The 13,184-nt window shown below is 36.6% G+C and overlaps 1 protein-coding gene across 3 annotated transcripts in view; it reads left to right on the top strand.

The window, feature by feature from the left end:
* The window catches only part of NRG3 (neuregulin 3), a 1,055,004-nt gene that overhangs the window by 923,760 nt on the left and 118,060 nt on the right, over positions 1-13,184 (top strand). The gene's annotated exons all lie outside the window — the stretch shown is intronic.

Raw genomic sequence — 13,184 nt, 5'->3', positions numbered from 1 at the left:
CTTATATGATATAGATGTGAATACTTGCTTTATACCTGCATATGTTCTCTGTGATAATACTGACAAATTTGCTTGTTTTCATTTACCCATTAATTCAGCAAATATTTATCAGTTGCTCACTCTAAGCAAAGAGAAAATGCAACATGCTACAGATAAAATAGTGAGCAAAAATGGACCATAAAAACTGGTTTGAGGGGGCTTACAGTCTAGGAATCTTTCAGATGATAATTAGGTAATAAAACTGATAAATATAAAATTTAAAGTTTCTTAAGACGTATTTGAGGCAAGATGATATTAGCTTGGACTCCTGTGATAATGGAAGGTGTGAGAGGAAAAACTGACAGATATTGGGGACGTGATAGCAACCAGTATTTGAGAGGAATTGATGTTGAGGGTTAGAAAAGGGAGACTTTCAAGGATGACTGCAGGGTTTAATAGTTTGCATATTTAGATAAAATGTGGGCCCATTTTCTGAAAAAGAAGACTAGAAGAAGAACAGATTTATGGGAGATGTTTTACTAGATTAGGTTTGGAAATTTTGAGTTCTGGGTGCCTTTGATATATCTGAGAGAAGATGTTAAGTTGATAGTTATATTTCTGGAAGTTTTGAGGGTTAATTAGAGATTAGTGATGACATACTTATATTAAAATTGATCTTCCTGTTGTGTGATATTACTAATTAGTGCTCTATTATCTAGGTATTTGATCATAGAAAAAGCAGACAGCTCAATTCCGGCAGATTTGGGGTTTTGGTAGATAGATGTGATGAAAACTCATGAGGACAATGAAATTCAAGGTAATATTGAAATGAAGCATTATGGAATGTAAGGTAGATGCGTAACGAGATGAATAGGGATTGGCTAATCTGAATGGAATTAATGAGTAGTCACCATGGGAGTCCTCAAACGAGTTGTTGGCGTGAAGAGGAGGTTGTAGTCATATGAACCAAGAATTGCAGAAAACCATGGGCATGGTCATGTGGTAGAGTATAAATTGTTGAGAAGGACATGTGGTTTGTACTTTCCTTATTTACTGATGATGGTGGGGATTAGCAGCATGGAAGTTGAGCATCAACAGTCATTTGAGGATAGCAGGTACTTAGCCTAATCAGTAGAGAAATTTGCTCCACCAGACTGTGGTGATTGCTGGCTCAGAGAATAGAGGCTCCAGAAGTTATGTAGTAGAATGACTGTAGATATAAGAAACACTGCCTGGTGGTGTGTGGGACTGGGATAGCATCAAACCCCACAAATGGTATGGCCACGGTTATAGTAAACTAAACGTGCTACATAAATAATAATTATCACTGTTGAAAGAAATGGATGAGTCATCCTCCTATTGGGCATTCCCTGAGGATTTTCAGTGCCACTTATACCTTATAGTATAACAATTTGCTATGGAATCAAGATATGTATTAAGAGGTCTGTTTTAAAATATTTAAAATAATTTAGTTACCAGTAGGGGAAAAATAAGAGGTTATTGTGTAATTCATCTATATGAAACTCAAGCCTAACTGATGTTATAATGAGTCTTATAAAAGGTGAAGTCAAATTATAGCTATAAAGCTTTACAGGGAATGGATTCTCAATATGTGAATCCAGCAGTAGAGTTTGCCTTGGAGAGAAGGGGTTGGGCAAGGTCAGAGTCAAAGGGAGTACTTAGTATGCATAGAGAATGGCAAAGGATGAAGGAGTATTTGGAATGATAAATAGGTTTATAGACTTAATGAATAAACTGTTTTCACTGGCTTCACTAATGCTAGACCCACAGCTTGCTCTAACTGAATGTATAATATTCTGTTTCTTGCTTTGGGAATAAATATTTTCAGATTTAACTTGTAATTTTAGAATCCATATGGGTAAAATTTGTTCCATGGGAGATGATATCATCACAATAATATGGTATCTCTAGGTATAAATGAAGCTGGGAAGCAGAAATGTAGGCATATTCTCTATAAATTTAATTATGTCAGTTTATTGGTGTGCATACAAGTATTCAATGCCAGTTCTGTGTTAATGAATTTCAGAATACCTTTCTTCTCAACTTTCATCATTCTTGCTTTGGGCAATGTTAATTTCATGTTTCCTTGACTTGATCACAAGGTGATGATCTGAAGCACACGTGTCTTTTCCCCAAGTCTTTTTATTCCCAATGGCCATGTCATGTGTGCACTCCTACTGCTCAGACTCAAAACATAAACACATCAGAAAGTTCAACAAATTCTTATTTATAGCAGAGAACTTCAAATCATATACTGCAAGAATCCTACTATTATTTAATCAACATATACTTATCACACTTACTATATGCCATATGTATAAGAAATTGAACATGCAGATATATAATCCACATTCCCTTAATGACTAAAGGTTCTGAAATTAAAGGTAGAGAAAGCTACACATAGCTGAGGTGACATAACAAGTGCTATTAAAATGGCATAGACAAAATACAATGAAAAAAATTAAAAACAAAAGCCACTAAATGGGCTTGGGAAATTCAGAAACATCTTCCCAGGAGGGGAGAAATTTAAGCTGGGTACCAGCCAAAGTGGATAAGCTGTACCAAGTGTTGCTCCAGTCCAAATTTAGACTAGCCGCACATTGCTTCCACATTAGTGGGAGCCTTGCTATTTCAGTCAGTGTCTCTGAGCTCCCTAGTGTCACTACTTGAGGACTGAAGAGAGGACATCAACTTCAGTAAAATAATTATCCTATTGAATAAACCATGCCAAGCCTAATGTCCATAAAGCTGTCAGCATTCAAAAAGATTTTTCCTTAATTATATTCATGAATTTTTTTTTAATGATGCCACTGGGATTGGAACAATGCAAATTTCAACAACAAATACTGCTCTAGAATGCAGTATCAGTTTAAAAAAATACAGTTAACTGGCATAGTTAGGACAGGAATTTGAAGGTGCATAAAAACACAAAATTGTGTTTGTAAAAAAATTTGAAATAAAAGGGTTTATAGTAAACCAATAATCAAAAAATATTTCTTGAAGTCATGACTTGACCTACTCATTCATAAATGCATGAGGGAAAATTGATATTTTTAAGGTCAGATATTCGAACTTTCCCTCACAGCGTGGATAGATCAGGAGATGGTACAAACTTCTTTCTAAGCACAAGTACTCATTGAGTTGTGTGAGAAATCCAACCAATCATCCAGACAAGACAGATGGTCAAAGGGCATGTCAGACTGGCCAAGTTTGGAAGGTGCATTGATCATGAAGAGGGATTTCTCATCTGAGAAATATCTCACTACTGTGTCAGGTGCTCAGTCATGGAGCATATCTCATTATATCCATTTGAGCTGTTTGTTACGCAGCTGTGTCTCTGACAATGCCCTGATGCATTTGATGCTCTAGGCATCAAAGATGTTTGTATAAAAGCAGGTGCAGTGCCATTTGCAAATGTATTAGCAAACCACAGGGAGAATTGAAGATTGTGTGGGAGATCTTTTATGCAAATTTCTTTCATTCTCATATGAAAAAATAAAATGAACTCTGCCAGTTAAATGTCATTTGTGATTTGATATTGTGTATAGGATAGCATAATATATTTATGCAGTCTAAGTAAACTCTGGTATATATTTTTTTAATCAAAAGATTTATAAAACTTGGGAAAAGTCAGATTTTTAACTATAATCTTAAAAAGATATCCTAAAATAATCCTATGTTTTGAAGTTAAAAAAAGAAGACAAAAGAAATACTGAGTTGCCTATAAGGAGAGGGTTAGAAATGTCTGTCATCTAAAATATATGTGTAGGTTCAGAATTGAGAAAGTTATTACTTCAAACTTCACCATATATTTAGTATATCTTCATCCCCTCATGTAAAAAAGAATACTTTTAGGATATTTTAGTAAGCACTGAAGATTATCTGCTGAGAAATGACCAGTTTCTAATTCTGTTTAGATGATATGAGGTGGGGATACTTTCCTTAAAGCTACACTGCTTATTATGAATGAATTGGTGTGTGTCCCTTGAAATCTAACGAGCTCATATGTCAGTCAAATGAATTCATGTGTATGCCCTAATTTGTGAAACAGCATTAGAAATATAAAAATGAGGATCCCCCTTCTTTAGGCTGAAATCTCTGAATTAGACTTATTTGGAACAGAAATGTTTTTATTCACGTGAATATGTTGTTTTCTTATAAAATAAAATGCTAATTTATGGATAAATGTGTTTGTATAGGGGATTCATTCAAAAGGGTACTTGTTTAGTTTTTTCTTATATTAAACCACATGAGAAAGCAGATGTCTCAGTAATGTAAGTTACCATTATTTAATGCTTGACATGTGCCACCAAATTTACATTATTTCATTGCACTCTCAAAAAAAAAAAAAAAAAAAGAAAAGCATGAGGTAGAAACTATTTATATCCCTATCTTATAAACGGCAAAACTGAGGTCTATTTAGATGGGATATCTCATCCAAAGAGCAAGTGGAAAATACAGGATTTGAACCAGAGTCTATCTTCCTCCAGAGTTCTTGAATTCTGCTGGTGACCAGCTGCTGAGCACCTAACACATGAAGCCTTCAGGATTACTCAAGAGAGGTTGTACTCTGGCAATCTTTCAAATGACAATGCAATTTTGCATCTAGTCCTAAAGTTTAGAAGTAACGTTTTCCAAGTACCATGAGGTCGTGAGAATCTTAGGTAGTAACTCACTTTATCCAAGCTACAAAAAATGAAAATGAACCAGATGCCAGTTTATAGCTCTACATTCAGAATTTTAACTGTCATGTGTAACAAAAGGCTCCCATTGGCTGGTAATTTCAGTTTCTCATGTAGAATAATCTACAGAAGTTGTAGTGTATCAATATTTGAAGGTTTCATGGTGATTACAGAGGGTTGAGTGACATTAGTTGGGTGCCTCTGCTGTTGAATGCCATTGTGGTATAAAAGCCTTACACGTCCATCTCCTCTGATGAGAGACATGTACCAGATGGCATAGTGAGTTGAACCATCTCCTCAATGGTTTCCCAAAATGCTGCTTAAGAAACACTTACACAATCTTGTTTGCTCACTTATTTTTCTCTTTAGCAATATGACCACTCCCTCTCCTTATACTATGATTTTTTTTTATCGTAAGTGTTAGTACAAGAGCTAATAATAAGGTTCTCTTAATCACAAGCACCTCCAAGGTTTTTCATTCCTCTCTCCCTTCCTTCCTTCCTTCCTTTCTTTCTCTTTCTTTCTTTTTTCTTTCTTTCTTTCTTTCTTTCTTTCTTTCTTTCTTTCTTTCTTTCTCTTTCTTTCTTTCTTTCTCTTTCTTTCTTTCTTTCTTTCTTTCTTTCTTTCTTTCTTTCTTTCTTTCTTTCTTTTTCTCTTTCTTTCTTTCTCTCTCTCTCTTCCTTCCTTCCTTCCTTTCTTCCTCCTTCTCTCCCTCCCTTACTTTCTTTCTAATAAGAGATATCTTGATTTGATTTGTTTTTTTCCCAAGACTTCCTAGCCATGTGTGTAAGGATAATATTTTGGCTTTACATATCGTTAGCCAATTGTCATTTGCACATATTGGTACCTCCAGTGCTTAGAAGTAAAAGTTTCTAAACAAAGTCATGACTACTTCATCACATAAACTAAATTCAGAATTTTAGTTTATTTTAGACAGAATTTTCAGGTGGAATCAAACGCTTTCAGTGATCCTCTTTGAGGAATGGCTACAACCAAGAGATACACTGGAAAAATATGCAGATATATTAATTATGGTTTCTACAAAAGAGAAAATGGACATTTTTGTAAATACTTTTATAGAATGGATTCCAGAATTGGTTAATGAAGTTTTGTAGGTAGACACTGAGAAACGTATTGTTGTGAACTATTGGAAAAAGCAGGAGTGTTCACTGAAAGGTGACATAGGACCACTACATTTTTGCTACTTTGATATTAGGAAAATTTTCATAAAGCTGCTAAATGAATAGATTGGGAGTTTCTGTGTAGATAGTGAATATATAGACTCTAGCAAAACCTTGGGTAGGCTCTCATCAACTTCTTTTGTAATATGGTGAAGCATGGATTATACCAATTTAATGGTAAGTAGATTTGGGGCAATAAAATTCTATATGGAGGATCAAGATCAGCCATGTGTGGAACTTTTGATGGCCTCTATGGAAACATTTTTATTAATGGAATTAAAAAAAGACATAGATTAGACACATAAAATTATTGAACTTTTTATGAAGCGTGATTGTACTCTAACAGACTGAATTAAGCTCTAACAGAAAGGATTGGACTTTGGATTGTCAAATTGGACTCAAAAGAATTTGAGATCTTAACCAGTATCAAGTTAATTACATTTATATACCAATTATCTAAAATGTGCATTAGTTGATAGTAGGTTCCAAAGATCTTCTGAAATGTTCTAGAAAAAAGAAGAAAGTGAAAAAAAAGAACAAAGAAGTTCAGATTGTCATTGGAAAGTAAATCCCAAAAGGTTACAAAAACAAATGGGCTGGGCTTCCCTGGTGGCGCAGTGGTTGAGAGTCCGCCTGCCGATGAAGGGGACACGGGCTCATGCCCCGGTCCGGGAAGATCCCACATGCCGCGGAGCGGCTGGGCCCGTGAGCCATGGCCACTGAGCCTGTGCGTCCGGAGCCTGTGCTCCACAACGGGAGAGGCCACAACAGTGAGAGGCCCGTGTATTGAAAAAAAAAAAAAAAAAAAAAAAAAAACAGAAAAAAACAAATGGGCTTTTATATCCCATTCTCCCTGACCATTGCTTCAGGAGCCAGGATGAATCTGTGGAATAGAAGAAAGGGGGAAAAAAAAAGGATGATGGATAGAACATCTGAAGATGCAGCAAAGTGAATATGATACTGCTGCTTCTCAATAAACAGAGAGTCTACTTCGTGAGCTCTCAGTGGTTCAGCCAATTGGAATGTGTGGAGCCCCTTTGGAAAATCAGGTCATGTGCCAGCCCAGAGCAACACAAAGACAAGTACAACAGACTCTCAAGAAATTCACATTTCAGTGTGTGGAACAGACTTGCAAACCAATCATCGCAGTTCAGTGCAAAAAAGACTTTAATTGAAGTTTTGGTGTTTCTTTTATTTATTATTATTATTTTTTTACAAAATGCAAGAAGGGGTTTCTCAAACATCTGCAAGATGTTAATACTTGGTTCATACTCACACATGTAAATAGGGTTTGAGTTCACATACATGTGGGAAACACTAGGTTCTGTACCTCTGTTGCACGATTTCACAAAGCCTTTGGTATACTTCTATCTATTCATAACTCTCAGCAAGAAGATTATAGGAGGCAACATTTTCTGAATTATTTTTCCAGAGAAGCATGTTTCTTAGAGCTAGGGTCTTAGGGACCATACTCTGGTAAATCCTGGGAGAAAGGAACAGAGAGGAAGGCGTACCCACATCTCATTCGAACAGTTAGGGACGTCTTTATGTGGGAGGATAAAAAGTATTCCTGCAGCTGGGAGATGACAGAAGGGAAGATGAGGGAAAGGAACAATGAAGAACACAGATAAATAAGAGATGAAAGAGCATGAGGATTTTAGGAAATGGCAAGACCCAGGTAATTGGAGAAAGTAATACCCATGAAAGGCAGTGTGGCAGGTGGTACGGCTGGTCAGTCAGGTCACAGCAGATTATGATGACCTTAGGATGCACTTTGAAAGAAGTATAACTTTATCTTGTTGTGAAAGAGCCTTCAGCAGTTTCAAGCAGGGAGTGATCAGATTTCCCTTAAATAGCTTATTCTGTCAGTAGCTGTGTGTAGAGGTTGCCTGAAGACACTGCATGCAAAATCCCAGCTATTGGGCCAAGCTCAGGATTTTACTTCAAATATTCACCAAATGCTTGCTCTTTGAACAACTCTGTCAACGTTATATAGATGAATGCCCATTTATCTGTGTCAAGCATAGAGAAATAAGCAAAGGAAGAACACCTGGGGAAGCAGTAGGGCTGAGGTGCAGTGAGCAGAGCCATGGCCATAATGGACGTTGAACTGCTCTTTGAGGGAAGGGTAGCATTTCAAAGGTGTGGTTTCCAGCACATTCAGGTGTTCTGTGCAGCCCTAGAAGTGGGCCAGTGTCCTAGAGGATCCTGATTGACCAGGTATCTTCTCATAGAATAGCTCATGAATTGGTCGTTATTGCTGACAGGTCTGTGCTTTCTGTGAGTGTCATGGTTGCAGTTTGAGAAACAGAATAATGGGATAACCTACGTAATCAAAATAACATAATTCAAGAGCTTTCAACTTTAACTTTCATCCCGGGCCCTGGGAAGCTTGTTACAGCTGTAAATTCCTGTTTTCAGCTTTAGATATCTGATTAGGTAGTTCTGGATGGACCCCAGGCTCTTGGTTTTAACATTTGACGTAGGAGATCTCTGCCTACAAGGTGAGAAACTTTGACATAAAGGGACAGGCAGACTTGATTTAATTCTGGATCCACCTTTTAGTAAATGTATGACCTAGGGCCAGAGATTTATCATCTCTAATCTTGCAGCTTCCAATCTGTGTAAGTGGGATGATGGCCTAATCAATCTCAGAGGGTTGTTGGAAAGATCAAAATACATAAGGCATAGGAAGCATTTAGCGCAAAGCCTGGCACTTATTAAGTGCTCAGTCAAATGAGCTATTGTAACTACTGTTCCTCCTGGGAGCGACTTCAGTGATGTGGATTTCTGACCCAGATGCCATCTGAGGTTTCCCTTTAGTCTGTCTCCATCACTCTGATACTTCTGGAAAGGGGAAATTGAACATTAATGTTATCTAATAGAATGGGGTCCATTTTCCAGGGCATTCCAGGAAATGTCAGCTAAGTTTTCAGGGTCAGTTCTCTAAAAAGAGCAATATCTGTGAAGTCTGGAGATCCCCTTTCAGAATTTGGTTCTAAAGAGACGCCTTTATATCTTCAATCTGGTTATGCAGGATGCCTGCATTCCCTTTATTAATATTTCCATCATACTGAGTTGAGGACATACATATACTCAACCAGGGCCTCAGCTATAGAAAGTGCATGATGGGTAGGGTTGCCAGACTTAGCAAATAAAATGCAGGGCATCCACTTAAATTTGAATTTCAGATACACAACAAATAATTGTTTAGTATAGACATGTTGTTGAATTTAGTGGGGCATATTTATATAAAAGCTTATTTGTTGCTTACATAAAATCCAAATCAGCTCAATTTTGAATATTTTATCTGGTAACCCTAGGTTTAGGGCTGTAAACATGGTGAGGCATGGCCCCCTCCCGACCCATTTCTATTTCACACTTCACTCCCCAGGAAGGCTGAATTAAAATTGTTATAAGGAGTGCAAAAAGATAAGCAGAATTAATGGGGGAGACGAGCAGGGGAAATTGGAGTAAGAGTGCTGTGTGAATCTCCATGGATAACTCTGCTTGTTACATGATGAGAATTAGTCAAAAATACTGCTAAGCTGTTTCCAGATTATCTCTGGGAAGGTATAGTTGTTTAACGTGGCAAATGCAACCTATGAACTCCGTTCTGAGCATGATGGGTCCTGCTGTCAGAGCAACTGAAATATTTTAAAGCCAAGTTGTTATTGTGGGTGAAATGGCTTAACATTTCAAATATGGATGCTTCAGAAAATAAATGGTAGCATGATAACTTAGTTGATCAACTTTTGGGAAAGAGGGTAACATTTAACTTACCAGAAGATGCCATTCAAGGCCATATTAATGAAGTAATAACAGCTGTGTCTTTATCTGTTCACCACCTATTCATTTCCTCGTTATATTCAGGCTGCTAACTTCAGTCATAAACATGTTTGTATGAGAATAGGGAGATTTTTGTTCCTACCAGAAAAAAAAATAAGGTATCTGTTTTCTGGAGTTGTACTATGGAATCAAAGCAGTGTTTCAATTATTCCACTTTTCTATAGCTTTGAGAAAAAGAGATGCTATGGTATTCAAGCAGTGTAATGGAGAAATATATATACCCTGAAGCCAGGCAGATGTGCATCAAATCTTGACTTCATCTTCTATATGCTGTGGGATATGGGCTGTCTCTGTCTTTCTATCCATCCATCTATCCATCCACATGTGTGAAGACTAATATCTCTCTCAAGGTTCATTGATATAAAGATGGATGATATAACAAACCATGTATTCATTTATTGACATCTATTAGTCACTTAGATTACGTCCTCCCTTTCTTCATTCCCTAATGTGTTGCACTGTGTTTGCCCTGTTTGTTTACTGATCTGCATGTCTGTGTCTGCGTGTGTGTTCATAAACCCTCCAAAATAGAGGGTATACCAGCTGTTTGCTTTGGCAGTCACGTCCAGCACTTTCCCGACACCTGCCCTTTCCTGGTTCCTTGGTTGCCTTCTGAGGCCATTGCCGAGGAGATACAGTTGAGAGGGGGCAGCAGCTACTCCAGATGTGGACCTCTATCTCTCCTAAGCCCCACACGAAATCAGACCTTCTGCCTATCACAGCCAAGGAAAATGACAAATCTTTTGCATGGATAGAATAGGTGTTTGTGGTATTATTTGCAGGGTCTTGGAATCCTTGTTGTCTAAGGAAATCTTACCTTGTTCCCTGATTTTTTGTCAGATTCTACCATGGCAGCCTTCTGAAGCCTGGGATAGCAGAGTATACCAAGTACCAGTGCATCTTAGGCCCATCTTGACTCAATTCTCTAACCTCATCTCCTCTACCCACGCCATTCTCAAACAAAGTCACACTTGCTTCCTTGAACACACCATAATCTTTCTGGTTGAACGTGTCCCTTTTAACTGATCAGTTCTTTATATTGAAAGGAAGCCTGGCTCCCTGTACCAGTGCCTTAAAGTCATGGATTCCTGGGACTTAATCTTAATTCTTTTACTTACTAGTGTTGTGACTTTTGGTTACATTAACTTCCGTAGGCCTCCGTTTTCTTGTATAAAGACAGGGATAATAACAGTACATATTCCAACAACTGTTGGAATGGATGAAAATAGTTTCTCCAGTCAACCTATATCTGTTCTCTAAACTGTTCCTTTGCCTAATATTCCATCTAATACCTCAAGATAGTTATCATGGCCTATCTCTAAATCTTATCTCCTGAGTAATACAGGGTTTGAACAGCAAGGGTTATACCCGAAATTTTTTCAATAGTAAAGACTACAGTACTACATGTTCCTCAGTTGTTGAATCTTCAGATACAGGGGAACTGTGTATATGGAGGGCCAACTCTAAGTTATACATGGATTTTCTGTTGTGTGACGGGTCAGCGCCCCTAGCTCCCATGTTGCTCAAGGGTCAAAAGTACTTGTTTTGATATTATTTTCAACTCTTTCTTTCCTGCGTGTTTTTTTCTGGAGAACTATGGTTTGTCAGAACCTCTTCAGAAGTCTAAACCTATTTCCCAAGGTATTTTGAAATTTATATGAGATAATGCATATCATAAACGTAGAGTAGCCCATGTGTTGTAAATGCTCCAAAATATCTTAATTTATCTTCTCTTTCATTCTTGGTACACTGTAATTTTACTCATTCAATTTATAATATGATTTGCTTATTTTATCTCCATCCAGGGGTCATTTTTTAAGCAGTTTTCTATAGTTTTTTTTTTTTTCTCCCCAGCCACTTTCCTAAATACATATGCACATTTTACATAGTAGAGGGTATAGCGTGCAATCCTGTTTTTTTTTTTTAATGTTGTTGAGTTTTATACGTATTGGAATTTTGTTTAGATTTATTTTGTAATTTGTTTTGGCTTTATAGTTGTGTAAGAGATATAAGCATAATGGGTTTATGCCTAGTTTTATATATCTACCATTAAAATTTTCCTTGAGATTTTTTTTTTTTTTAAAGGCACTGGTGTCATGAAGCTGCAGTTGTCCAATGTAGTTTTTAGTTGACAAAAATATCTTTGGGTCACTTTTAGGGAACTAGTCTAGGGCTGCCTTTTACCGGCCTCTGTTTATATAATAGATTTACCTTCAAAATGTAAGACTTTACATTTACTTCTATCATTTGTCATATCTGTTTTAACCCATTTTTCTGTCTATCAAGTAGAAAACACATAGATTCTTTTGTGTATATTGATTGTACCTTATAATAACTTGAACTCTTTCAGTCATTCTGAGTTTTAGATAACGCGCACTGACAACGTGCGCATGTGACAGGCATGGATGTTCTTTAATGTTTATGGTTAGTTGTAAAAATGGGATTGCAATCTCAGAACTACAGTTGCAAATTTCAAAATCTTCTTTCTTTGGCTTAATGTTATGACAGAAAAATGTCTTAGATTTGGTAAAGTCAATCTTCTATCCATAAAGAATAATCTCTTACCTGTAACTTTTTATAAAGTTTCTTTTCCCCCCATGCGTGGCCATTTATATATTTTACTACTGAGAACACTGAGTGCTCCAACAGAATTATGACAAAGGTTGCAAAGGCATGATGTTCTAGTAGCTGAACCATGGACATTAAAGGATTTAGCCTTGGAAAAGCTAGACTTTTCTCTGAGGGCTACGATGTGCAGGGGGATATTGAATTATACTCAGTATCCTAGGAAGCTGATGGTACTGTCAAGTTACCATTATTGAAAGAGCAATAGGTTATTAATACTATTATTCATTAAATATATTATGAACGCTTTGCCATTTCTGCTAGTTTAAAAAGTAACTTCAGTTTGTAGAACTGCCATTTATATAAAAAGTGAGACTGCATGCTTAACACTAAATACAAACTGTAATTTGTCAGTACTGACCTTCAAAAACATTTTTAAAATAAAATATATATTGGAAGCCAATTGCAATATGAGCATTGTAACATCCAGATTTTGATGAAATCAGGAATTATAGAACTTCTTATGGGGAAATTTTCCTGGTTGTCACCTGGAAATGGAGCCCCCTTTTAAACTTTGAAAGTGGTTAAGATCTGGTTCAGTTTGAGATTCTATCACACACAGATGCTAACTCATATGTATGAACATCTATTATTGAAAATGCCATAAGAGCTTTTATATCCTTCTGCATTTTTCTATCAAAGATATGCTTTCATGAAATAAAGATGATTTCATTTCCTTGGTTTCGACGTTGTTTCATAGAAGAGTGGATTATTTTTTTTCTCCTATCATCTGTCTTCTTTTTATATGCCCTCAATTTCCCTTTTCTTTCTTTCTTTCTTTCTTTCTTTCTTTCTTTCTTTCTTTCTTTCTTTCTTTCTTTCTTTCTTTCTTTCTTTCTTTCTTTCT

This window comes from Aethalodelphis obliquidens, unplaced genomic scaffold (genome assembly GCF_003676395.1).
Source record: "Aethalodelphis obliquidens isolate GAN/ISIS:26980383/991018 unplaced genomic scaffold, ASM367639v1 scaffold37, whole genome shotgun sequence".
NCBI lineage: Eukaryota > Metazoa > Chordata > Mammalia > Artiodactyla > Delphinidae > Aethalodelphis > Aethalodelphis obliquidens.
The sequence above is the reverse complement of the archived record's forward strand: the minus strand, read 5'-3'. Positions and strand labels throughout refer to the sequence as shown.